General features: G+C 40.9%; 1 long non-coding RNA gene across 2 annotated transcripts in view; it reads right to left on the reverse strand.

Annotated features, from left to right (window-relative positions):
* Positions 1 to 333: 333 nt before the first annotated feature.
* Positions 334 to 24,515, reverse strand: part of LOC147578464 (uncharacterized) — an 88,056-nt gene continuing 63,874 nt past the window's right edge. The window contains exons 2-3 of one of the 2 annotated variants that reach the window (XR_015254288.1): positions 1,833 to 1,886; positions 334 to 918 (exon numbers count right to left, since the gene is read on the reverse strand). This is a non-coding gene — a long non-coding RNA (uncharacterized LOC147578464). Of the gene's footprint in view, positions 923 to 1,832; positions 1,887 to 24,515 lie in introns of both variants that reach the window. The other variant, XR_015254287.1, reaches the window with a different exon arrangement.

Consider the following 24,515-nt stretch of genomic DNA (forward strand, 5'->3'; position numbering starts at 1 on the left):
TTATTCTCAAACAGGTCATAAATATTTACATCCCATTATAAAACACCTTAATAGCTTGGTGAGATTGAATGCAATAGTGCTTAATGCAATATAACTCCAAACGCTTTATAACTCCAGTGGACTTTATAACTACACCTTATAGAGTTTACCGTGCAGGAAAATCTGTGAGCTGATTGGTTAAAGTTCTTTGTTTAAAAAACACGCAAAAGAAACACTATGTTCACTATGTGGACAGTATTTATTAAAATAACATCTACATTTTATATACAGTTTCATCCAGGGGCTATGTGAGTCTTGGAGGCATCAGACAAGGCACTAGTTATTTTTTTGTTGTTTTTTTTTTTTTTTTCCTGAGGGTTCCTGCACCACATATTACACATCTTATGAAAAGGAAAATGCATGTGCTTAAAGCAAAGCACCTTCTGTCTCATGAAACTTACATTTAAATAATGCCTACGGTTCACCAAACATTCTCTTGTTATTGTCTTACTCAATCATCACAACAATCCTCTGAGGTGAGTAAAATGAGTAGGGGGGAAAGGCTGTGGGAGGGAGGGAATGGATATTTTTGAGCACCTACTATGTACTAAACAGCATAGGAATGTAAAACTACTCATTGGTTGCATTCTGAAAACCATGTGGGCTGCGTGATTTCATTGCGTGATTTTATTTGTGAGGCTCAGAAATATTAATTATCTCAGCCAGTGTCATATAAGGAATAATTGGCAGAGCTGGGATTCACTCTTGAGTCTTATTCCAAAAAGAAAAGTGTTCTTTCCTCCATTCGATTAACTGTGAATATTGACTCGAGTAATTCTGAGACCGAGGTTTCCCCAATATCTTGTTGTTAAAATGTCCCGTCTTTTATGAAGTGTGAAGCTTCTTGAGTATCCTTCAGTGGCTGCTCTTAGAAGTATCCTTTCTTGACAAAATGAAACACTGAAAAGCCCGTATTAGTCTCTCATATTTCTTTTTAATTCTATAAGTCAATGAAATACAGAACTTTGAGAATGAGTATATTCTGGTTTTCTTCATGCAATGATCTGGAGCAGGTCTGTCAGATATGATCACAGGCTAGAGTCCTCTATAAATAGGATGGGGAAGAGGGAGTCAAATTCTCTGTCTTCATGAGTAACATATGAATGATTCACAGGTGGATAAGCAAAGGGAAACTCTCTTTATCTTTTGACCCATTTACTACTGGCCCAGTTACCTACTATCTGCATGTGAGAGAGGGATAAGAATGCTGCATCAATGAGTTGTTAAAATTCCCTCCTTCACTTTTTGTTTCTTAGTCTGATGGAGCTCAAATTATGTTCCTTAGACCCCAAGAGTTTTGTTGAGGTACATTTGGAGCAATTAAGAGGTAATTGTAGCAGGGGCATCTGTAGTGGCTCAGTCAGTAAAATGTCCAACTTCAGCTCAGGTCATGATCTCACAGTTCATGAGTTTGAGCCCCGCATCGGGCTCTGTGCTGACAGCTCAGAGTCTGGAGCCTGCTTCCGATTCTGTTTCTCCCTCTCTCTCTGCCCCTCCCCTGCTCACACTTGGTCTCTCTCTCTCTCTCTCTCTCTTTCTCTCTCTCTCTCTCTCTCTCAAAAATAAATAAACATAAAAAAAATTAAAAGAGGTAACAGTAACAGATAAAATTAGAGTGCTCTTCAGCGGTTTCAGCAATATTTTTAGCTACTTTACATATGGAGGTTTCGTTTTATGATTTCTTTTAAGAAAGACTTTTGTACTATATATATAAGTGCATATATATATATATATATATATATATATATAAACATATATATGAATACATATAGAAGATATTGAAAACAACCAACCTTAGCCTTATGCTTATCAGTCTGAGGTCCTCACACACCGAAAGATCTGCAAACCTGTAATAAAGTTTGGGAAGTTTTTCTTAATGATACAAAAACACTAACAGTCAATTTTAGCATAATGAGTTAACTTAAAAAAAAAAAAAGATACTTGTGAGTAAATGCTTGGTTAACTACTCTGCTTTAGAGAAAGAAAACATAGGATTTACATCTCAGGGAGTTCAGAACATCAATTACATAGGTCTTTGATGGCCAAAAAGAATAAAGGAATTAATTAACACTTTAAATAGAGAAGGTAGTTTGAAAGACCAAATGATATAAAACATGAACTCTATAATGAAAGACCATTATCAAGTCAGCAGATTTTCTCCATCAGGCTCTCTTCCTTCTCTGTCTGGTTTCCTTCTACTTTCTCTCTTGATCCTCACTAAATTCCAAAAGTCACTAAGAGCTTGCAGTGCATTAAATGTGAAAACTGGCATCCAAAGTCTTCTCAGTGGGAACATCCCAGAGATCACTTTTGGCAGAGCCAGGAATCCTGAATCTTATACTGAACACGTGTCCAAGGACTCGTAGAAATCCCTCCTTCTGGAGAAGTAATCAAGCAGCTAACAGTACTATTTAGCTGTAAAATGGGATTAAAGGTTAACATGAATGGATTCATATTCACAGTGCCAACAGTAAGAATAAATACTTGACAGAAATTTAATATGAGTATCACAAGCCATAGGTGAAGAACACTGTTGGCATAATTACATTAGGATTTCACAGCATTCACCGTCAGATTTTCTCCTCCTCTGACCACGAAAGAAAAAGCCTTTTCCACCATAAGTCAGGTAAGTGCCATTGAAGGGCTTGCATTCTATATTTGACTTCTTGATGTGATAGTCATGATGTGAGAGGCTTAAAAGCATTTTTAAAGTGTTTCCCTCTTAGAGAAGAAGGAAACTCACAGTTTTTGATTTCTTGCTATGTGTCAACCTGATTTAATTTCATGAACCCCCAATGTGCAGGGGAGATTATTAAGGTTTTAATTTAAGGGATTTTTTTCTGTTTTTGTTATTTTCATGGTTGTGTTGGCACGGTTGGCCAGTCGTGCTGTTCTGAGGCAGCCCTTGACCTCCAAAGGAGAACTTTGGATTGCTGAAAGAATAACAGTACCTGCCATGGCCATTTTGTCTGTGAGGACCCTCACCTATTCAACTGGAATGGGACTTCTTCATATACCATCTCGTCAATCATGTGGCAACATAGTGTCCAAATCCCTCTTTCCTGACAGGTGGGGGTCAGGGCCAATCACTGAGGGGTAAATGGGTATAGATCAGGAACTGGGTGAAAGAAATTAAGAACACATCCAGAACAAAGAGGTGAGTAGACCAGAAAGCTAGAAAAAGAAATACAAATGAGTCATCCAATCAAGTGGTACTTCCCAGTAGAAATCAGAAATGAAGACAGTGGGCTAGGATGATGACAACAGTGAAGCTGGCCCTTTTGACATCAGGGACACAGGGAAATGCAGAACAAAAGGAATACAATTAAAGCTTAAATAGACCCTCCACCCAGTCTCCAGTGCTCACATCCCTACCTTGGTCCTTATACCATTCTTTACTCTTTCCCTTTTGAGGGTATGATTTTGAAAACTAAGATTGATTTGCCTGGATGTGGCTCTGGGTCACAAGCAGAAAATGCCAAACCATTGCACAACTTTTCTCTAAGGATCAGAGATAAGGGTCTCTGTTGCATTAACTTCTTGTTAATGTTTTTCAGCAAAAAGTTCAATTTTTTTTTTTTTTAAGGTCATGAAATACTGAGAAACTCTTGCCCACTTTCTGTTGTTACTGTATGGTCTGATTTTGTCATTCACATTTTACACTGCAAAATGTGGTCAGCACTGAATGAGTGAGACACATCAGGAACTATGGGATGAGGGAGTTAGAAGGTCCTCAGCAAAACTTGTATAATGCAACCACCAGCCTCTTCCTTTCTTCCTTACCAGGTGTGCCTCTAGTAACCTCTGGAAAGGAATTCCAGAGGATTAACTGGCCTTACTAGTTCTCCAGCTTGGATAGCCGTATGTATTCCCAGTTTTTTCATCTTGTACATTTCACAGCTTCACATAGCTATCAGTTGAATGTCCATGGCTTTTGTCTCTGTTCTGCTGGCTTCATTGAAAACCAGTTCTACCAAGACTAAAGTTGATCTCTGGTCCAGGAAAAAATGATTCTGGGCTTCCCTTTAGATATGGTTGGTTTTCTGGGGCGCCTGGGTGGCGCAGTCGGTTAAGCGTCCGACTTCAGCCAGGTCACGATCTCGCGGTCCGTGAGTTCGAGCCCCGCGTCAGGCTCTGGGCTGATGGCTCGGAGCCTGGAGCCTGTTTCCGATTCTGTGTCTCCCTCTCTCTCTGCCCCTCCCCCGTTCATGCTCTGTCTCTCTCTGTCCCAAAAATAAATAAAAAAAAGTTGAAAAAAAAAAATTTAGATATGGTTGGTTTTCTTCTAAACTAGGTAAAAACACACCTTGCCATCACCTGGTTTTCTTTCTTTCCAAAGATCACCTGTCTAATCTACCTGATGGACTCCTCTTCCTCCATTTATTTGATTGTGACCCAAGTTTATATGAAATAATAACCTTAGCCCCACCATATTTAAGACACAGTCATCCTCTCTCTGCTCTGGATTTTATTAAAGAACTTTCTATACCAAACATTTAGATGTACTGAAAAGTCTCTCCCTCTTGTTTTGCCTACAACAGGCATCCGTCTCTACAGTTAGCTTCTTTGTACTTCTTACTAAGAAGAATGTGGGAGAAACCATCAAAACACAGGTCCATAGATAGGACAGCTAGTTAAACCTCCATTATTACAAATGTCAGACATGAGTGTCAGAGAAATTGAGTGACTTGGCCAAGTGAACAACTACCAAGGAGAGAGATTTGGGTCTAGAACCCAGATTTCCTAACAAGAAATGCAGTCCTCTATCCATTATAGTCTTCTATCCACTACAGGACACATCTTTACATTCACTTCACAGAATATTTTTGTAGAATGAAGTGCTTTCACAAAGACCAGTTCAACAGAGTAGAAAGATTGGAAGCCACAAAATAGAATTTGGGAAGATATTTAATCCTTTGCAAAGACCAGATACCTCTGCTCCATCCACTGCAATAGCAATAACATAATCTTATGAACTCACTGAGAAACAAAGAGTCTTCTGTCTGCTTTTTAGCAAGAAGGAATCACATTGGGCCTGAAAGTGCTGGACTCTTTCTCCAGCCCCAGGTCAGATTTCCTTGGGGATCAGCTTAAGTCCAACACTAGTTCTTGGGGCAAAATATTATAGTGCTACCTCTAGTTTAAAGGTGTTGCTCTCAACTCAAGAACTGAGATAAAAATATTTCTCCTAGCATAAGTTGCTTAGAATATACCTTCCCTACCACAGGGGCACCAACATGATGGAAACCTGCAACCAAGAATAAGCTATACAATGAGTATCTAAGGCATCTGGTTTTCTCAGCCCCAGGCATAGATTAAAATTTTATAGGTCACTAGTAGCAAGATGATGACTATAAATGTCTAACCTCAAGCTATAGGAACGTGAATCTTTCAGCATTTAATCTACTTCATTATTCTTCTTGGGATGATAAGACAACTTAGCTTGGAGGAATTTTTATTATTTCTCAGGAAATGTAGGCAACCCATGATCAATATCATGAGAACAAAAGCCACTGAGAAACAATAATTAACAAAAGAAGAGGAGAAGGCTTTGGGCTAGCACCAAGAATTTAACAAAAAAGCTAAGTCTTACTTATCCTAAAAAATAAGTAGACAGTTGTCCAGGTTTTGTATACTACTGAGCCACTTCTCCCTTCCCAATAGCTCCCCAATTTTCAGTGTGACACTCCTGCAAAAATCCTTATATAGTTGCCATGACTAATTCTAGAACTATTCTCAAATAATGCCGATTGGCTATTAAACCATGATTGTGGCCTAATACTTAACTGATTGACAGCCAAAGAAAGGTCATTGGTCACAAAAATACCCACTAAAATCCTGGAAAAATCACTTGATATGAACTGCCTCTTTTGGTGGCTTACGTTTACAGTTCTTTCTTTTTTAAAAAAATTCAAAGCCATGAATACAGATAGATTTCAGTTGTCCTTGTGTTTCTTGCCTGAAAGAACCCTTTAAGTGCTCTTGAAATGGTTAGATGAGTAGCAGAAACAATTGTGTCCTTTCAACCCTGATCACAACAGTTCTAAGATTTTGATGAGTAAAAAGAATTGGAAAGATTTTAAGTTAATAGTGGCCCTCCAATTTCTAAAGTTCTTCCAGAGTACAAACTATGTTGCCTGTACTCTTCTGGCATGGTTTTGCTCATTTGCAGGAAAACCATATTTTGCACCACATCCTCACATATTGATATGTTGAGGAAATAAACAGCAAACATCACTTCCCATCCATCTGCTAAGCTTGTTAGAAAGATGAACACCCAGCGTTCAGATGTTTTGCACTCAGGTTTGAAATTCCACACTAGGCATAATTTTCTTTTACTTTTCAAGACACATTTTAGTCCAAGAAGAGGGAATTTACTCCTTTGTTGAAAATAAATGACATCAGTAAAATAGAAAGGCCAGCCATATTGGACATTGTCAAGACATGTCTACAACTTGGTTTCTTTTGAGACTCTAGAAACATAAGCAATAATTCTGAGGAAAGAAAATTTTTATTTTCAATTTTTTTATAAGCAAGTCTAACCAGTACTGTTTATGTGGTGATAACATAAATCAAATACCAGAGGAAATACTGAAAATGGCACTTAATCTATTATTTCTAATAAACTGTTCTCAGAAGATCTTTATAGTCATGCATTCGTACCCAGAGTTACACAAGTTCTTCTTGGGTTGCAAATATTTTAAAAGTGTGAAGCAAAACAATAAACTCGAAGGAATAGGCAAAACCTCACAGTCACAGTTCTGGCTCCACCAGAAACGGAGCCAAACACTCTCATATAAAGAGCAGGAGAATAGAAAGTACATGCATCCCTAGGTTTGTCCCTTCCAATATTTTGCTTCCATTTCTATTTGGAATTCCAGCTCTTCAGGGAAAGTTTGCCCTTCTCTTCTGCGTCTGATTTACTCCTCACACCATAAAAGATGGAACTGGTGACCTTGAAATTATGTCAGTGAGAGAGAAAACAGCAACAAAGCAGATGCACAGCTGAGAATTTCTAAATTATATCTAACACAAACCCTTGGGGTCCTGTGCAACATAATATTTTTATATCAGTGTTGGTTTTCTTTGTGTGATTATAAAATGAATATGTTATAGATCTTTTAATTTTTCATAATGACATGAAGAACTTCAGTTAAACGAGTACAAGCTCATCTGTAATTTTATAAAATTAAATATATCAAACTTCCTCATGGGGCAACAGTTCCTGGAAATTGATCTTGTAGAAGCCATAGTGAGGGCCTAATGAAGAAGCAAAGAACAAAAAAATAATGAGTTTTGAACAAAAGGATTCGAAAAGGTGTCTATAGGCCAGTGCTTCTCAAGCTGTAATGTACACTCCAATCACATGGGAATCTTGTTACAATACAGATTCTGATTCAGTAGATCTAGGATGGAGGCACAATCTTGCACTCAGCTCCTGCGTGATACTGATGTTACAACTCTATGAACCACGTCTTGAGTGACAAGTGTCTAGTAGCCCATCGCCCAGGAACTAGGAAATTCAGAATAGGAAACTAGACCTATTAGACCTCATAAATATTGCAAGGAAATAAATGAAGTGTAAGAAAGATAAACAGATGAGTTTCATGCAAAAAGAGTAAACTATTGTAAATCAACAGATATTCATTATGGACTTCTTTTGTGCAAGGCAATGTTTTATGAGCAACAAAGGACTAACATATAAGTAAAGAAATAATCCCTACTCTCAAACTACTTAAATCCAGTATTCTAGCTTGTCAATTCTCATCTTTCTTCAAATACAGGACACCTCTTTAGGGAGAATCCCTTTTATCTCAGGTACCAGATTCGATGCCCTCCTGCCTATTCTGAGATCTTGTTTTTCCAATTGTCCCTCCCTTTCCTGTATTGTTCAAATGTCCTCCCAGCCTCCTTGTCTTCTGCCTATATATTCTCCTTAGAGTAATCTTACCTACCCTCTACTGCCATGGCTTCTAAGCCAGTGGCTCCTAGTTCTCCATCCAAGGCAGAGATTGCTTTCCCAAGATAAAGTCCTTTTTTCAACTTGCCTATTGTATATCTCTTCCTGGCATGTACAATTTAACTGAATTTATTATCATATCCACAGAAGGTTCTTCTATTTTTTTTCTATTTCCCAGAATCTAGCCTTTCTTCTGTATCTCACAGCTACAGTTTAGTCTCATAACTGGCCTCTTTGCCACCTGTCTCTCTCCTCCACTGTGTCCATAATCCATATATGTGCCAGAATTCTCTTCCCATGAAATAAATCTGAATATGTCAGTACTTTTCTTATACATTTCAGCACTCTGAAAGCTAAATGTACAAACTGCTTAGCTCCGCATAGCAGATAAGGACCCTGACAAGCTTGGCCCCAGCTATCACTTTAATCTTCTTTCCCACCCTCCAAACCACATGCACACAGCATATGCTTAGACTCCACTATTCGGTTCACCAGTCACCAACAACATCACACCCTCTTAGAACTTTGCCTCTGCACATCTTGCTCCCTCTGCCTGAAATATCCTTCCTCTTTCTCTGCCTGGAAAATTTCAATCCATTCTTTAAGATCCAGCCAGTCTCTGTGAAGCCTTTTCTGCTGAGTTACGTATGTCTTCTTCTAAGAGCCTACAGAAGTTACTCCATACTTCATTTAAGGCACATACCAGATCAGAGAGTGCTGTCAGCCTGTTTTCTCCATTAACACAAGAACTGGTTGAGATCAGACAATGCCTTACTCTTCTTGTTACCAGCGCCAGGCACAGTGCCTGGATTAAAGCAAGTATTCAGTAAATATTTACTGAATGACTAAAGATGTAAAACACAAACTAATAATGCAAAACTACAGATGACAAATGACTGGTACATATTAAAAGGGTTATAAGCCTCCAAAGGAAGGAGTGTTTACTGCGTACAATTAATTGCTAAAATGTGTGAAGTATGTATGACCTTCAGAGTAGACATTCAAGGCCAGCCTTGTGCAGGAAAAGGAAATGGGAGTTGGGCCTTGAAGGATGTAATTAGTAGACAAGTGTAGGTATCATTACTTGTAAGGTAGTCAGAGGTTAGGGAGGAGAGGCAATTATATGCTATATGTAATAAGGTGACCATCCAGATTAGGTTGGACAGTATTTTTTTAAAGAGAAAGAAGAGGTAAAATTGAGTAAGGGACAGAAGGAAGGAGGGGATAGGTATCAAACTTCAGAAGAAATTGGCTTCGCTGTGGTAGGAAATAGGACAGCAGGTGGCATGCCACACCCTCCTGCGGCACCAAATCACATTTATTATCAGGAGTTGTTGCTAGTTTCTTAATATCATTCCTCAAGAGATACATGTTCACTTTTTCTGGTTCTGCCTTTATATCTGCAATCATAAATTCTCCCTGTAAGCAACCTCATAATAATTGAAACTCATTTAAAGTTTTCTTCACCTGGGGCGCCTGGGTGGCGCAGTCGGTTAAGCATCCGACTTCAGCCAGGTCACGATCTCGCGGTCTGTGAGTTCGAGCCCCGCGTCAGGCTCTGGGCTGATGGCTCAGAGCCTGGAGCCTGTTTCCGATTCTGTGCCTCCCTCTCTCTCTGCCCCTCCCCCGTTCATACTCTGTCTCTCTGTCCCAAAAATAAATAAACGTTGAAAAAAAAAATTTTTTAAAGTTTTCTTCACTTACTTTTGTCAAAACGTATCACCCACACACATAATATCCCTTCCTTGGGGCTTCTCTCCTCCATTCTTTCTATGTTTTGATCCTGTTCCTAAAACACGGAAGCCTTATGAAAATTTGAGCAAAGCTGAGGAATCCTGGCTCACGTGCTGCATTTCCAGCCACTTAGTTGACTGTACTCGTAGCAAAGGCTACTACTATGAACAGAGCCCCCGCAATACCCCACTTCCACCTCAGGGTCTGGAAAGCCATCTTGGTCCCAGAAGACTTCACCCCAGTCACCCAGCTGGATTAGAGCTCTGAAGACAGCTTCCAAACTGCTAATGATACCAGAGAAGAGGAAGAGAGTCAGCTATTATCAATGGTTTCTGCATTCCTGATCATTCATTTTTGGGGTTAGATGTCACAGGAAGCAAGCCCTGTAGAAACAGGGCAGATGAAAAGTCAACTTTGGTGCATAAATCATTATTACACTTGTGCAAAAGGGTGTCCAGATGCAATTAAAAGTGTACCCTCAGATTTTCCTCTCTTTAAAAAAAACAAAAACCAAAAAACCGTGGTTATGTATAGCCTGTAAAACTGCCATTTTAAAACAAGGCGGATTTTCTTCCTAAGTAAAAGGACTGAATTCACCTTTGGGATAGACTCTTCCTTTGATTTGGGGTAATTGTTTCAAGAGGCCCCTTCACTGACAAGAATATAAAGGAAGTCCCCACCCATTATTGTCCTTGGGGAATACTGTGAAGTAAACTGAGTGCAGGTGTTTTCAGCTGAGAAATTAAGTGTTCTGTTTGGTAATATAAACCATGGGGTACAGGTTTATTGCCAGATTCTTCATACTGGTTTCTTTCAGGGAATGTTTCTTTTATTGTACTATTTGATGTAGACAACCTGCAACTCATCCTTGTGGACATGTGAGTATGTGCATGTCTGTGGTAAGTGCATGTCTGTGTGAGTGTGTGTGTGTTTTCTTGACCACTTGAAGGAGACAAGTTGGAGAGAGTGAGAAAAAGGTCACACCAGCCTGATCTTGACCTCATGATGGATGAGAGACGATGAAAGGAACTGGACTGGGAAATCTCAAAGAAACATGGACTGGACGTTTGAGGTTCTTTATGTAGAATTGTTTGAAACCTTCAGAAAGAACTAATGTAACAAATAGATTTTTAAATAATTTATAGTTGGTTTTCTGTGGGAATGCAATGACCTGGCCACACACACTTGACGGGCGGGGCTTGAGTTTCTTCCTAAGACAGCAGCTATTCTCTTTGTCAATCATCCTGGGAAAATACTGAGACCAGAAATAAGGCCTGAGGAGGTGAACCTTAGTCTGGAAAGAAGGAGGAACACTTTGGTCTCTTTGGGATGGCTGCAGATGTGAACTCCAAGGCCTAGAAAGCATTCCAGGAAGTGTGAAGAGTGAGAGGCTGGGCAGGTGGGCAGTAAAGCAGTGGGAAAGGATTTTGAGGGTATTTGTGGTCTGTGGACTTTGAGGCCAACCCCGTGTAGTCACGAGTGTATGTTAGCATCTAGAATGTATTTCCCCCCAGCGTTGCTCCATGGCTTCACCAAAGCCTTGGGAAATTTCCCAACTTATTCTCAGCTATGCTTCTGGGAATTTGAAGAATGATCCTAGAACACGCTGAGGAAAAGGGTAAAGGGAGGGACAGAGCTCCTCTCCCCTGACCAGGGCCATGGTGCAAGCCAGCAATGTCACCAGGAAAGGCCAGTTACCTTGCACTAGAAGAGTACCTGCCTGTACATTATAGATTGACAGGGAAGTTAGAAAGGAAGAAAGTACTGGAAGATTGCTCATAAAAACCTAGAGAGGAACTGAGGAGCCTAAGTTCCCGCATGGGGGTGGCAGGGAGCTCAAAGGCATTATAATTTGCATATGAATAAACATGTGCTTTAGTTCTAGATACACAGGCCAGTGAGTGCTAGGCATAAAAGCAAATCAAAGAATTTTTGTTACTTTTGTCTGATTATAAAACTTATGCATGCTCATTGCAGAGAAATTAGAAAACAAAGTTTTCAAAAAGAAAATTAAAACAACCCACAGCTCTACCAAGAGATAACCATACTTACTGCTGCACAGTTTTATAATCTGCTTTCTTGATCAGTCATTTACCTCTGGGTTCAAAGAAATCCAAAACTGTTTTCCACAAAAATTCTTTACCCCACCCATAGATATTCCTTTGATTCACCTCTAAGCCAAAGTGAGAGAGTCTTTTATTTCAGCCTCCATTCTAGTTTGGTAATTTTCAAACAAGGATATCAACCAACCCTCCACCCCCACCCCAGCTCTACCTTACACCTAAACCAGTAACATAGAAAGACTGCATTCCAGGTGTTTGTGAGAGTGTGACCTTGAAGTCACTAGCCCCCACCCCCATATTTTTCAAAAACTCCACATAGAGAAAAATTCTTGACCAAGGATTCTCTGAGGCAACTGTAATCCAATAATTCCTCTTCATAGCCCCAAATCCTCTCTAATGTGCCCACAGAACCACATGTCTAAACTATATGCTATTTTCTCATTTGACTTAGTGACATTGATATTTCCTTGGGTTATTACATAATTTTTTAAGACATCATCTGTAATAGCTTCATGCTAGACATTTGAGAATATCTCACAATTTATTTGGTATTTAGCTTAACTCCGTTTTTTATCATTACATCTAAAACGGCAAAGAGCATCTTTGTACACAAATCTTTTATGAAGATGATTAGAGAGTGGAACAGAGAAAAAGCAAGAGATGGGCTGGTATAGTAAAAGGCCCCTGTCATCCAAGGGCCATGGGATAGGGAAAGTCCTCAACAAGAGCCCGAGAGCTACACAAGGGAGAAGAAATATGAGCAAGAGGAACAAACTCCTCCCCCTTCTCAGTTTCATCTAAGGGCAACATTGCCTTCAGCTGAGATACCCACCAGCAGAGATACCCACCAACTGAGATACCCACCAGCAGTGTCACCTAATTCTATAAATTCCCTATTATTCAGTATCACCAGGAAATGGTCTATCTATTTTGATTAAGAATATATTCTGGTTAATAGAGTATTGTCACCAATGACTAACATTATAAGGGTTGGAATAAAGTAATGTTTACTAACACTAAAGCTAAGGTGAATAAAAATGACATTTTTGTCAATAATTCTAACAATTTGTTAGAATCTACCCATTCATTCATTCATTTCCCAAATATTTATTGAAGATCTATAATTATGTAGGGCACTATATTAGGTGTTATTACATCGATGATCTACTGTCTGTTTATCCTTATCAGTACATATTTTAATCTGTCTGCCTTTACATAAGATTTGAGGTGGCCATGTCATGTCAGAGGGTAAAAGTCATAATTTACAGAGAATCAAGCTATTAAAATTATTTAAAAATAAAAAAGACTGCTTTATAAAGCTGCCAAATATGTAATCTGAATGGATCTAATGTTATATTATTTTAAAAATTCGTCTTTCCTCAAAGCTCTTAAATAGTGTGAAAATAGAACCAACATCCAAGTAAAAATCTGTGGCAGATCTAATATTTTTAATGATACAGATAGTAAGTATGTAAGAAATACTGCATGTCTTTATTTTCTAGAAAACAATTTAGTTTCAAGTTTCCTTCCTGCTTGGGTGATGGGAAACACAACTTCAGTCATTCTAAGGGAGCCCAGTGTTGGGCTACGTTTCAAGGTCTTTCAGAGTTCCAAGGCATTCTAAAGTCCCATGGGGAGCACAGGCCATCAGTGCCGAGTTGTTGGGACACCCTCTGTCCCAGCCTGCACAGTCTCTCTAGATCCACTGCTCCATGCTTCTGAGTGCACTTGGGCCTGGAAACATGAGCAAGGCCAGCACTCCAGGCCCAAAATCTGTCCCTCGGGTAGCCTCTAAGACTGTGTTTTCACCTCAAGATACAGACCGGCAGCAAGATATGTGGCCCTTTGTCTGTCCCAGACCCCAGAAATCTGCTCTCCTTCTGGAACCCCAGAGGGGATCCCTTTGGACTCTCATCTCTATGTGTTTCCCCAGAAGCAGTCAGTCCTCTTCAATGGATTTCACTGGACACTTGCATGGTTTCAAAGCTATGTGTGTATCATCTCATTGAATTTCATTCATTCTTAGTCACAACTCTGCAAATTAGGCTTTATCCCTAACCTATAGGGAAGGAAACAGAGAGTTCAGGTAATTTGGCAGAAATCACACAGCCAGTGAGCCAGCACTGCAATAGTCATCCCTTATCACTCTCAATCTTATATTTCTGTACCTTCTAGTAACTCTTCTCATTCTTTTAAAAAGACAGAAAACTTGAGACATCAAGATTTTATGTGGTTTATTCTGGGGTATACCATCCCACGTTCCTCTAGTTTTTTGTTTGTTTGTTTTTGTTTTTAATCATAGAATTTAGGCTCATAAGCACATAAACTAAGTGAGACATCATTACAGTAGTAGTAAGAATTTAAATTCAGCCAGACTTATCCAGAGAATAGGATACTTATCAAAAGGACAAAAATGCATGACTTTTTAAAAAGAAATTAGTACCATTTAGCAAATATCTACCTAGCAGTTTCCACGGGCAAAATTCTGTGTTCGGTGCTCTGAGAGATCACGAAAGAGATACTACCCCTGTCTTCCCCGGGCTTGCCGGCAATGGAAGGCACATAGGTACACAAATAGATCAAAGAAGTGAATGAAACTAGGCAGGAGGGACGCCGAGAGAGGCACAGTGTGGGCTGAGCGTGGACACAGCCAGACTCAAGTTTCCAAACCAGAGTGTAGGAGCGTTGTGGGTATCAAGGCAAACAGTGTGGGTGACCCCGCCTTTGTCCGCCTCCCAGGGGAGGAGAATGCTAGAAGCTCAGCTGTTGCAGAATGTAAACCATACGATTGCCCAGAGTTACTGACTCGCCTAAAGCCATAAAAAAAAATTTTTTTATGAGTTATTTTTCACTTCTTTTTCTGCCAGGATCAAGTATCAGCATTGTTATATTCAGAAACATACCACTTTTAACACACTCAAGAAGAGCTGGCCCAACCTGGGTAGGCATAAAACAGTTGTCAGAGGCAGGAAGTCTCCCAGACTCCAGCCCCGAGCTACAGCAGAGTAAATTTGAGACATTCAACAGATTTCTAATGCACTGAGATGCCTGAACTAGCCTTCATATTTACTAGTAAAGAGACAAAGAATGTTGTTTTGACAGAGCCAAAAAGAGATTTCGGGCAGATTTGGAATACTCAGATGAGTTTTTCTAAACTCATCTAAAAATCTAAAAATTTTTAAAGTCACTGCTCAGAATCCTAAAAGTATTGCAAAGATTTCTTCTCCATCACTGCTTTCTCTGAGCTCCTTTAGGGTGTCCCCAACAATACCAGGGGCTTCGAACTATCAGAACAAATCATTATACTCTATCTGTACCCCCCTCCACCCCCCACCATTTGTTGAATTCTTTACCAAAGAGAAAAATGTCAAGAGACTCCAGTTGCTTGGGTTTTAGGTTTTGACTGACTGCTACCCCATCAGGGGCCAGGATCTCCATTTTCTTTGTCTTTGACTTTTCAGGAGACCCAGAGAATGAAATCCAATACTTTTGTCTGCATTTGCTGCTAAAAGCCTTTTTTCCCTGGCCATGCCACAGCTCCCTTGAGGCTCATTAAGCACATTTACATTTGGCTCTTAAAATCCTAAATACCCCATTTCACGCCTAGCAATGGTGTATTGATGAAAGAAGCACTCAGTGATGGCCGGCAGGATGAGAGTGAGGACACTTTTGACTCTGGATATCTCCCACAAAGGATTTGTACATGCTGTTAAAGACTTAAACAGAATCATGTGAGCAAGAGACAATTGTTGGAAAGACACATGCACACAAACTCCAATGTTATATACTGTCAGATATACCGGTTCGTGTGCAGAGAAAATGGCGAGGGTCTAAAATTTAGTGGAAAGGCACAGAGGTGTTTGAGAAAGAGGAGAAAGTGAAAAGGAAGAACAGGAGAGAGGGGAAGCAGAGAAAACAGGAAGGAGTAGGCGTAGGAAGGAGAATGTGCATTGGATTTTAGTGTAAATCTTCCCATCAGCGTTGTAAGGATAAAAATGAGGAAATAGGGTAGGGCAACTAGTAAAGACATATGAATCGTGTTTCTACTAGATGACAGCGAGTGTGTGTGCTTGCCACATGGAAGGTTAATGAGGGACCAATGGGTCCAAATCACCATGAGATTCAGATGGAGACAATTGATTAGGTCTTGTCCATCTTCCTTTCCACCTACATCCTACACTTAACGCCCAGAATAAAGTGATACTTATTTCTATGACTTCATCCCCTCAGGATGAAGGGGACTCGGCACACAACAGAAAGTGACCTATCACCCCTTCTAGTGTCCTCAAGAGACATTCAATTCCACATGGTTTCCTCAAGGATGAGCGAAGAACAATGCTCAATAGTGGGGGCTTAAGATGGAAAAGAGATCTTTTATTTTTTTATTTTATAACTTTCTGTATTTAAAAAAAAGTAAAAGTAATAGATGCATTAGAGTAAAGTTCAGATGCGGTTATCTGTGTATTTACAGGTAATTTACATTTTGGTTTTCTTCATTATTTTTTTATGTATGAAAAACTATCAATAAAGACGTTTTCATGGGTAGAGGGACAGGGTTGTCCCTTGTATCACCTGTGCCTCCCTCTGCTATGTCTGTAAGCTGATTACAATTTTATATCAGGTGAACTTCCTGGTATAGAATAGATATGTTCCCAGAGACAAATGCATAAATCAACCTTTTGCCAATTGAACCTTCTTTTCAGTGTGCCAAGAGCATTTGCTATTTACAGAAACATTTCATGAAATCCTCCTATAAAAGTGAATAATCTAGCTTTATGTATATAAAGCTGCAGTTGGTACCACTGTTAAAATGGAGTTCACGTGTGCAGTGCAGAGAATTGATTATGAGGGCAGGTTCCGGAGCCAGATCACATGGGTTGCAACCCCAGGGCTGCTACCTCCTACATACATGTGCCATGCCTGGCAAGTTACTTAACTTCTGTCACTTCTCATCTGTAGAATGGACTCATCTATTCATCTATAGAATATTAGCAACTTTTTCATGAGGTTTATGTGAGGATTAAATAACATAACTACTTAAATCACTTATGAGCTGGCACACAGTAAATGATCAATGTTAGCTGTTATCCTTAGTATTATTTCTATGACTATCACCGTTGTGGTTATACTGTTACTAACGCAGCCCTTGGGAAGGCTGCAAATAAGTCTTCCTTCTTCCTCCAACTAGATGGCAAGCCCATGAGGGCAAGACTGGTCTCAGTCTAGGCTCTATGCCAGCTCCAGCACTAGAACGGAGACCCCAGGACATAGAAAACCACTACTGAAAATCTTAATTAGTTGCAGCCGCCAGGTAACTAACACATGGTTCCCAGTAGTGTGCCTGGGGCCACCCGAAGCAGTCAAATGAATGAATGAATGAACGAATTCACTAATTGTGGGGCACCCCCTAGCGATCCTAAAAAATAATATATAGGTAGTATAATTCATTTAATTAAACCTTAATTTTATTTTTCTTAAAAAGGCCTTTAGGAAATTTAGGGCCGTCAAAGCTTCAGCTAAGTGAGGAAAGGCAAAAAGTGTAATTAGCAAGCCAAAAACAGATGATGTTTTCAGTAAGGTTTATGTCTTGTTAAAAGGAAACAATTTGTACGATCCTCACTAAACACACCTCATCTGTCACTCTCCCCCAGCCCCGCTCTCCCCAGGGCTCAGCTTTCCCTCTGCAGTTCTCCACACTCCACAAGTGTGCAGCTGACACACTTGAAAGGTTTGCCAACTGACAGTGAAGCCTGGACTTTGCAACTGGCCTCCCCCACGACATCTACTGCCAAGGGGGTCTCCTCAGCCAAAACACGTGTTTTATAAGATGTGCCCCCAAATCCAGTGATTCCCACATCAGTAAAGTCTCGGGCTGCCAAGTCCATAGTTTCCACATTAGTTGAAATTATCAAGGTTCAGCCAGGCCCTTGATGTTGCTTTTATTGAGCTGATTATTTTGTGCACATGGAGTGTATGCGTAAATTGTTAAAACCATTAGTTACAACCCTCCTTAAGGTGTATTGTTCATGCAGCTAGTGTTGAAAACAATGCGGCCCCTTAGGGAGGATTGGAGGCAGTTGGGAGCAGAAATTAAGAGTTAAGAAGTAGGTGTGGTTAGCCCTCCCCTGGGGGAGGGCACAGCACAAGTCTAATCCACCCCCTTTTCCATTTTACAGAGGAGGAGACTGAAGCACAGTAGAGAGGGATAACTTCTCCAAGAACACATAACCACATGTAACAACTAGGGTTTGACCCCCGCCCTGTGCTCCCTCTTACTTTGTTCGGCTTGATGTTAGAGTATTACCAAGAAAAACCCAAGAAGAGCTAAGAGGAGAGCCTAAGAGGAGGACGTGTCCAACGTCACTCATACTCAGTTGGGCTTTGACAAAATTAATATGTATCTGCGTTATTAATGGGAGCAAAGAGTCACTGAGCAGTTACCACATTCAACACTCAATCCTAGGTGAGATGGTATGAGATACGGTCCCTATCTTCAAAGGCCCTAAGAGACAGTCTCTGGTTCAGATACAAATACAAGGAGATGACCTCATCTAATATGGGTCACAATCTACTGGTGGCCCCTTTTCAAGGGTTACCTCACTGTATCATCACAGCATTACTATCAGGTGGGTGAAATTATATCCCTATTTTAAAGATAAGAAAGGTAAGAGAATTATATCCCCATTTTATAGTTAAGAAAACTGAGTCTCAGGGAGGTTAAGTAACTTGCCCCCACCCAACTAGTAAGTCAAAAGACAGGATTTTAACTTAAGATGACTGGATTTGGAGCCTGTACTCCTAACCTGGATAGTTTCCTAGACCTGCCATAACAAAGACCACAAACTAGATGGCTTAAAACAATAGAAGTTTATTCTCTCAAGTTCTAAAGCCTACTTCAAAATCAAGGTGGCAGCCCTTCTAAGATTCTCGGAGAGAGAGAGTCTGTTCCATGCCTCTTTTGTAACTTCTGGTGACAACAGACAACTTTTGGTGTTTATTGGCTTGTAGATACATCACCCCGATCTCTGCCTTCACATAGTATTCTCTCCGTGCATGTGTGTTCAAATTTCCCTCTTCTTTAATACACTTACTTTTTATTCTTTTTAATGTTTATTTATTTTTGAGGGAGAGAAAGAAAGAGAGAGAGCGTGCATGTGTATGAGCGGGGGAGGAGCGGAGAGAGAGGGAGACACAGAATGTGAAGCAGGCTCCAGGCTCTGAGCTGTCAGCACAGAGCCCGATACAGGGCTGGAACTCACAAACCATGAGATCGTGACCTGAGCTGAAGTTAGATATGTAGCCGACTGAGCTACCAGGCGTCCTGAAAATTCCCTCTTCTTATAAGGACATTAGTAATATTGAGTAAGGCCTACTCTCATGATTTCATCTTAACTTGATTAAATGTGCAAAGACCCTATTTCCAAATAAGATCACATTTACAGGAACTGAAAATTAGAACTATGATGTATCATTTTTAGTGGGACACAATTCAACCCATAACATAACCGCTACATCAAGGGCCTCCCATAATCCCAACTTTGGAAAATATCTCCCATCAAACCCTCTCAAAGAGATATTTGTACTCTTTGCATATTCTTTTTTATTCAACAAACATGAGATCACATCCCATCATCTACACCAGCAACTAAGCAATTATATATATATATATATATATATATATATATATATATATATGCACACACACATAAAATCAAGGAAGCTCTCTGACCCAGGGCAGTAGTGTCCAAACCCCGATTCTGTAGTGATTATTTGAAAATAAGTATCTATAGAGTCTTGAGCTCCCTTTTGCACCAAATTAACTTTTCTGAAGAAGATTTAGCCCTAAGCTGCTATTAAGTCTTTGGAAGCAAGTCTTATATAGAATTCTAGAATATCCCACAAGAAAAGGTTCTGATGGGTCCGCCCACAACATTTTATAGGTGATTAACATGAGGCCTGGAGTCTACAACTGGTCTGAAGTCACGTGGCTAATTATGACAGCAAGAGGAGGAGGAGCATGCAGGTTTCCTGGCCTCTAGCCCAAATCTCTTTTCAGAACTTATAGGGCTGCTGGTCTTCTGTCTGTTCCAGATGTGCCCAGAGGTGTTCTTGGTACTCTGCACTGTTTTAGAGCCCCAAAGAGGTGCGTATATCCACCCAGGGGCACAAACATTTTCCAAGATAAGTGGGCTCCTATGCCCCATGCTTTCTGAAATATCTCATTTGACTGATGAAGTTGAGCAACGTCAGTCTGGGTAGCTCAAACGTGCCAAGTGCCAGTGTTTTGCTCTGGGTCCCAGGAGCTTCTCTCGCTCTAGAATCCTCCACTGTAAATGACACCTCAACAGCACTTCCTTTCTTCATTCCTTTCAGTTTGACAATTCAGATACGAAAACATTTGCCAAAGATAAGAGTGAAGTAAAAGACTCCAAAGAGAAAAATTACACAGGTTCACCTTGGAGAATATGATTCTCTTCACTTAGGCCCAGTTGGCAGTGTCTGATCAGGAGGTTGAGTAGCAGAGAGCCTCAGTAGAATCACACTCTGAGATTTCCCAGGCCAGGACAGCGGTAAAGGGAAGCTTGCTCTCTCCAAGACTGTCCACCAAAAGCAGAGGGCGGCCTGTAGAAATTTCAGTGTCCGGCTTTACGAATAATTCTCTTTCCCAAGTGGCCTTTCCACCAACAGCTTGTTTGAATAAATCAATAATGAAAAGCTCTAGTGTGTAACACAATGGAACTCTAGTTAATGGTCACTGAAGAGACTAGATGAAAATGTCTATCTCTACGGTTCTGTTCTGAGAAGCCAAATGACAGTCCCATCTTACCTCATCTTCACAATTCTGTCCTTTGGGGGTCAGAATGGCAGATATATTCATGCTTAGGTAGTAAACTGGGCTGTGAGATATTGGGGAAGATCAAGCAATTGGCGGTGTCACAGGTTTGGATCTGACACCCAGTGTCAGCGTGCTCTTCACTCTGCTGCCCAAAGACTGAGCAGTTATTCCTGGGTAGACAGGAAGTACTAGAATATCCTGACTGAAAGTCCCTCCCAGTCCTTCTCCTTCTAAAGAAACTCCTGCTCAACCCTGATGCTGGATCTCCCGCCCCAGCCCAAATGCTCCCACAGCTCTCAAAGGACTCTTCCAGCACTCGTGGATCATCTCTCCCCAGGGAATGATGACAGGGAGCCTGTGGGGAATCCAGGGGCTGAGTGGGCAGGAGCATTTGGAGGGAGTAAAAGAAGCAGTATGTGTTGTGCCCAGACGGGTACCCAGAGTGAAAAAGCAAACCTGCCTCGGTCCAAGGGGCTGGCACAGGATGAAGAACAGAGTTGCAATCAGAGATCAAGGGCCAGATCAATGCAGAAGCATAAATGGCAGAAAAAAGCAGCTAGTGGAGACAGAAAAGGAAGCAAAACTGAAGGACTACCCGATCCCCATAACCAGGCTGTGCAGGTGAGGCTCAGAGCGCGTGGTGTCAGCTGCAGGTGTGAGTAAGGATGTTCTTGGTGGAGTCAGACAGGACACTGAGGGAGGGTTGGGCAAGAGACTGTCTAAGGTTGAAAGCACAACACATGTGAGAACATTTTTCACATGGCATCCTATTTTTCCCAGCCACTTGACCAACGAGGGGGTAATCTTTATCAGCTCTGTGTTCCTGGAGCCTAAACAAACAATGCCTACCACAGGGTCAGTGCTCCATAGGTGGGTATTGTTATACACTGTCCAACTCCCCAGTTGGAAGGACTCCTTTCTGACAAGATTGGGCTGAAAGGTGCTCACTGGCCTGCACTTGACCCTTTTGCAGGCATATAGGTAAAGCAGCTGGCTTCTCCCAGGCAGGCAGGCCTTTCCTTCGCTGGGTAGCTGTTAGAAGGACCTCTCATATACTTTGCATCCCTGTAGCCTGCACACTTGAGTCCTGACTCTGCTCTCTGCAGCCACTCAAAATAATTCTGACCACATGGCAGTGCCTACCGTAAGGATGGAGGCCCGTGGAATGTTTCCAGAGAGGTCTTCTGAAGTTTACATGGCCTTGTAACCTCACTCCTTTAAAGAGATTAATGGGGAACAATGTAAGTTTAGAAACCCATGAGGAAGCCTTATCTCCCACAGTCTTCTCCTCAGTTCCTACCCTCCACAGACCCACCCTGTGGTCCCTGCCATATCCCATCTCAGGGACTTCCTGCCAAGTAAATTTTTCCAATAGCAACATAAATGTTATTTCCTGTGGTCTTCCCTGAGCTCCCCTGCTCCTCAACCCCAGAGGGTCCTCCAATTTTGTCTCACTTCACCCTTTCTTCTCCTTTGTAACGGTCTCACAATTGCAATTTAAATAATCAGACAGGGACTCTGTTAGTTAACATCTGTATCCTCCACTAGAAGGCAAGGTTTTGTCTGTTTTACTCATCTTTGCATACCCATCTAACACCTGGCTCATTTTACCAGGTACTTAAACTTTTCTATTGAATTACAATTTCTCAGATTTTTCCAAGGGATCAGCAGCAGATTCATAGTGTTATAGTTTATGACTTCTAATAAATGGTATGCAATTTATCAAATCTTCAGCTTTTAGCAGAAGGAAAGGTCAATGGACACCTGGATAGTGGAATCTGCCCATGCTACTGCTATGCTTGGACTATGTTTCAACTGTCACATAAGCACTGCTCATCTGGCCAGGGAACTCACAGTCTGTCCTCACCCCCTAACCCCAAGTCACTTGTAATTGCTCTCCTTTATGCTATTAATGTTCTCCACTGCGCATGTATGCTCCGATTTTGCAGATTTCCAGAAATAACCAAGGCTCTGGGGCATGTCCATCATTTCTATTTCATCAGTTTCCTTTGGACAAGACAAACCTTTGCATGTTGTTCTAAATTCTAGCCCATAAAGTCCCAGTGTTTTCAATGGCATTGGATTTGGTTCTAGTCGATTTTGGTTCTGAAACTCCAGATTGTTAATTCACTATTTTTTTAAAATTTTCTTTAACATTTATTTATTTTTGAGAGACAGAGAGAGATAGAGCACAAGCAGGGGAGGAGCAGAGAGAGAGGGAGACACAGAATCCGAAGCAGAGTCCAGGCTCCGAGCTGTCAGCACAGAGCCCGACGCGGGGCTCGAACCCACAAACCACGAGATCATGACCTGAGCTGAAGTCGGTCACTTAACCAACTGAGCCACCCAGACGCCCCACTATTTTTAATCTCTATATAATCTGAGATTATGAATGTAGTTCTCAAACATCTCCCCTGTTATTTCCTTCAGCAAATTATTGAGCACCTCCCTCATCACTGCGTCCTCTGCCATGCTGTCTTCCTAACATCTAGTTTGTAGGCCTTTTTCCTCTCCCCGCCTCAAATTGCACCTGCAAGTCTTCTTGATAAAACTGGTGAGCCTTCTTGCCCTTTTACTTTATTCTTTACACTTCCTGGTGTTTTGGTGTGTGCTCAGCCTCTTGTCATTTTGCTTTCACAAGCCACATTTGAAAAAACTCAGTCTAACAGTGTCTCTGGGGCTAAACGATACCTTTGCAGATTTTCTTTCCTCTTTCAAAATTATGATCATTACCTTAGAAGGAGAAATGAAACGGCACCCATGTTCAGGAGTTCTTGAGATTCCTGACCCTGATTTTTACAGGTAATGGAGAAATTTGGGCAAGGAAAAGTACAAGTGTGGGTTGCTGGTGGAGGCCACCAGCAGAGAAATAATGGGTTTGTTGAGTCTCTACGGCTCTACCCTTACATCCTACAGCCTGTGAAGGAAAAGTGATAATAATGAAAATAATCAACACTTACTTAAGAGCTACCACATGCCAAACACAGCTCTAAAGACTTTCATTCATCAACCTGTTTCATGCAAATCGCGGGAGACAGTGCAGTTTTCTATTAAACCATCTTAGGCCCTTCTCGTATCCCTTCTGGACCAGTAACGGGAGTCCTAAAACCCACTACTTGATGTTAATCCTCTCCATTGCTTGCTAAGGCATAGAGTGCTAGTTCTTATACAGGATTCCAGCTTCACCACCTTGAGAGGAATAAACTCAACCTCTTCCCAGAACTCCAGGGATACAGAGTTTAATATTCTTCATCCTCTTCTCCATTTCATGTTCTTCTAATCAACGTATTGAATATTTTTAATTTCCTCCTACATCCTTCAATATCTTTTTCTTTCTGGTGTCCTCCCTGGATAAAACTTCCCGCCTGTCCAGAAAGGTTTGTTAAGCCCTTCCAAGAAGCCAAGTTTCAGAGCAGCTTTCTTCCTGGGGTTTGATCTTACATTCGAGCAGCAGGTTGACACGCATCAATAGCACAAAAATGGGAGTGCCTGAGTGGCTCCAGCTTCAGCTCAGGTCATGATCTCTCTGTTCATGAGTTCAAGCCCCACACAGGGCTCTCTTTGGATCCTCTGTCTCTCTGCCCCTCCCCCACATGTGCAGGCATGTGCTTGTGTGCAATCTCTCTCTCTCTCTCTCTCAAAAATAAATGAACATATAAAATAAAATAGCACAAGAATATCCATCCCCTGAACCCACAGAGATGTAAACAGCTAACATAATTTCTCGTGCTCAAGCATGAGAATATCACTTTTCCAGTTAATCCCCTGGGATAAGCTATATAGACATTAAGACACAGCAGGAAGGAAAGGAAAGGAAGAAAGAAAGAAAGGAGGCAGGGAGGAAAAGAAGGAAAGAAATATTCAAGATTTAAAAATTGTATTT

This window comes from Puma concolor, chromosome C1 (assembly GCF_028749965.1).
Source record: "Puma concolor isolate L17-30 chromosome C1, mPumCon1.1.hap2, whole genome shotgun sequence".
Classification (NCBI taxonomy): Eukaryota; Metazoa; Chordata; class Mammalia; order Carnivora; family Felidae; genus Puma; species Puma concolor.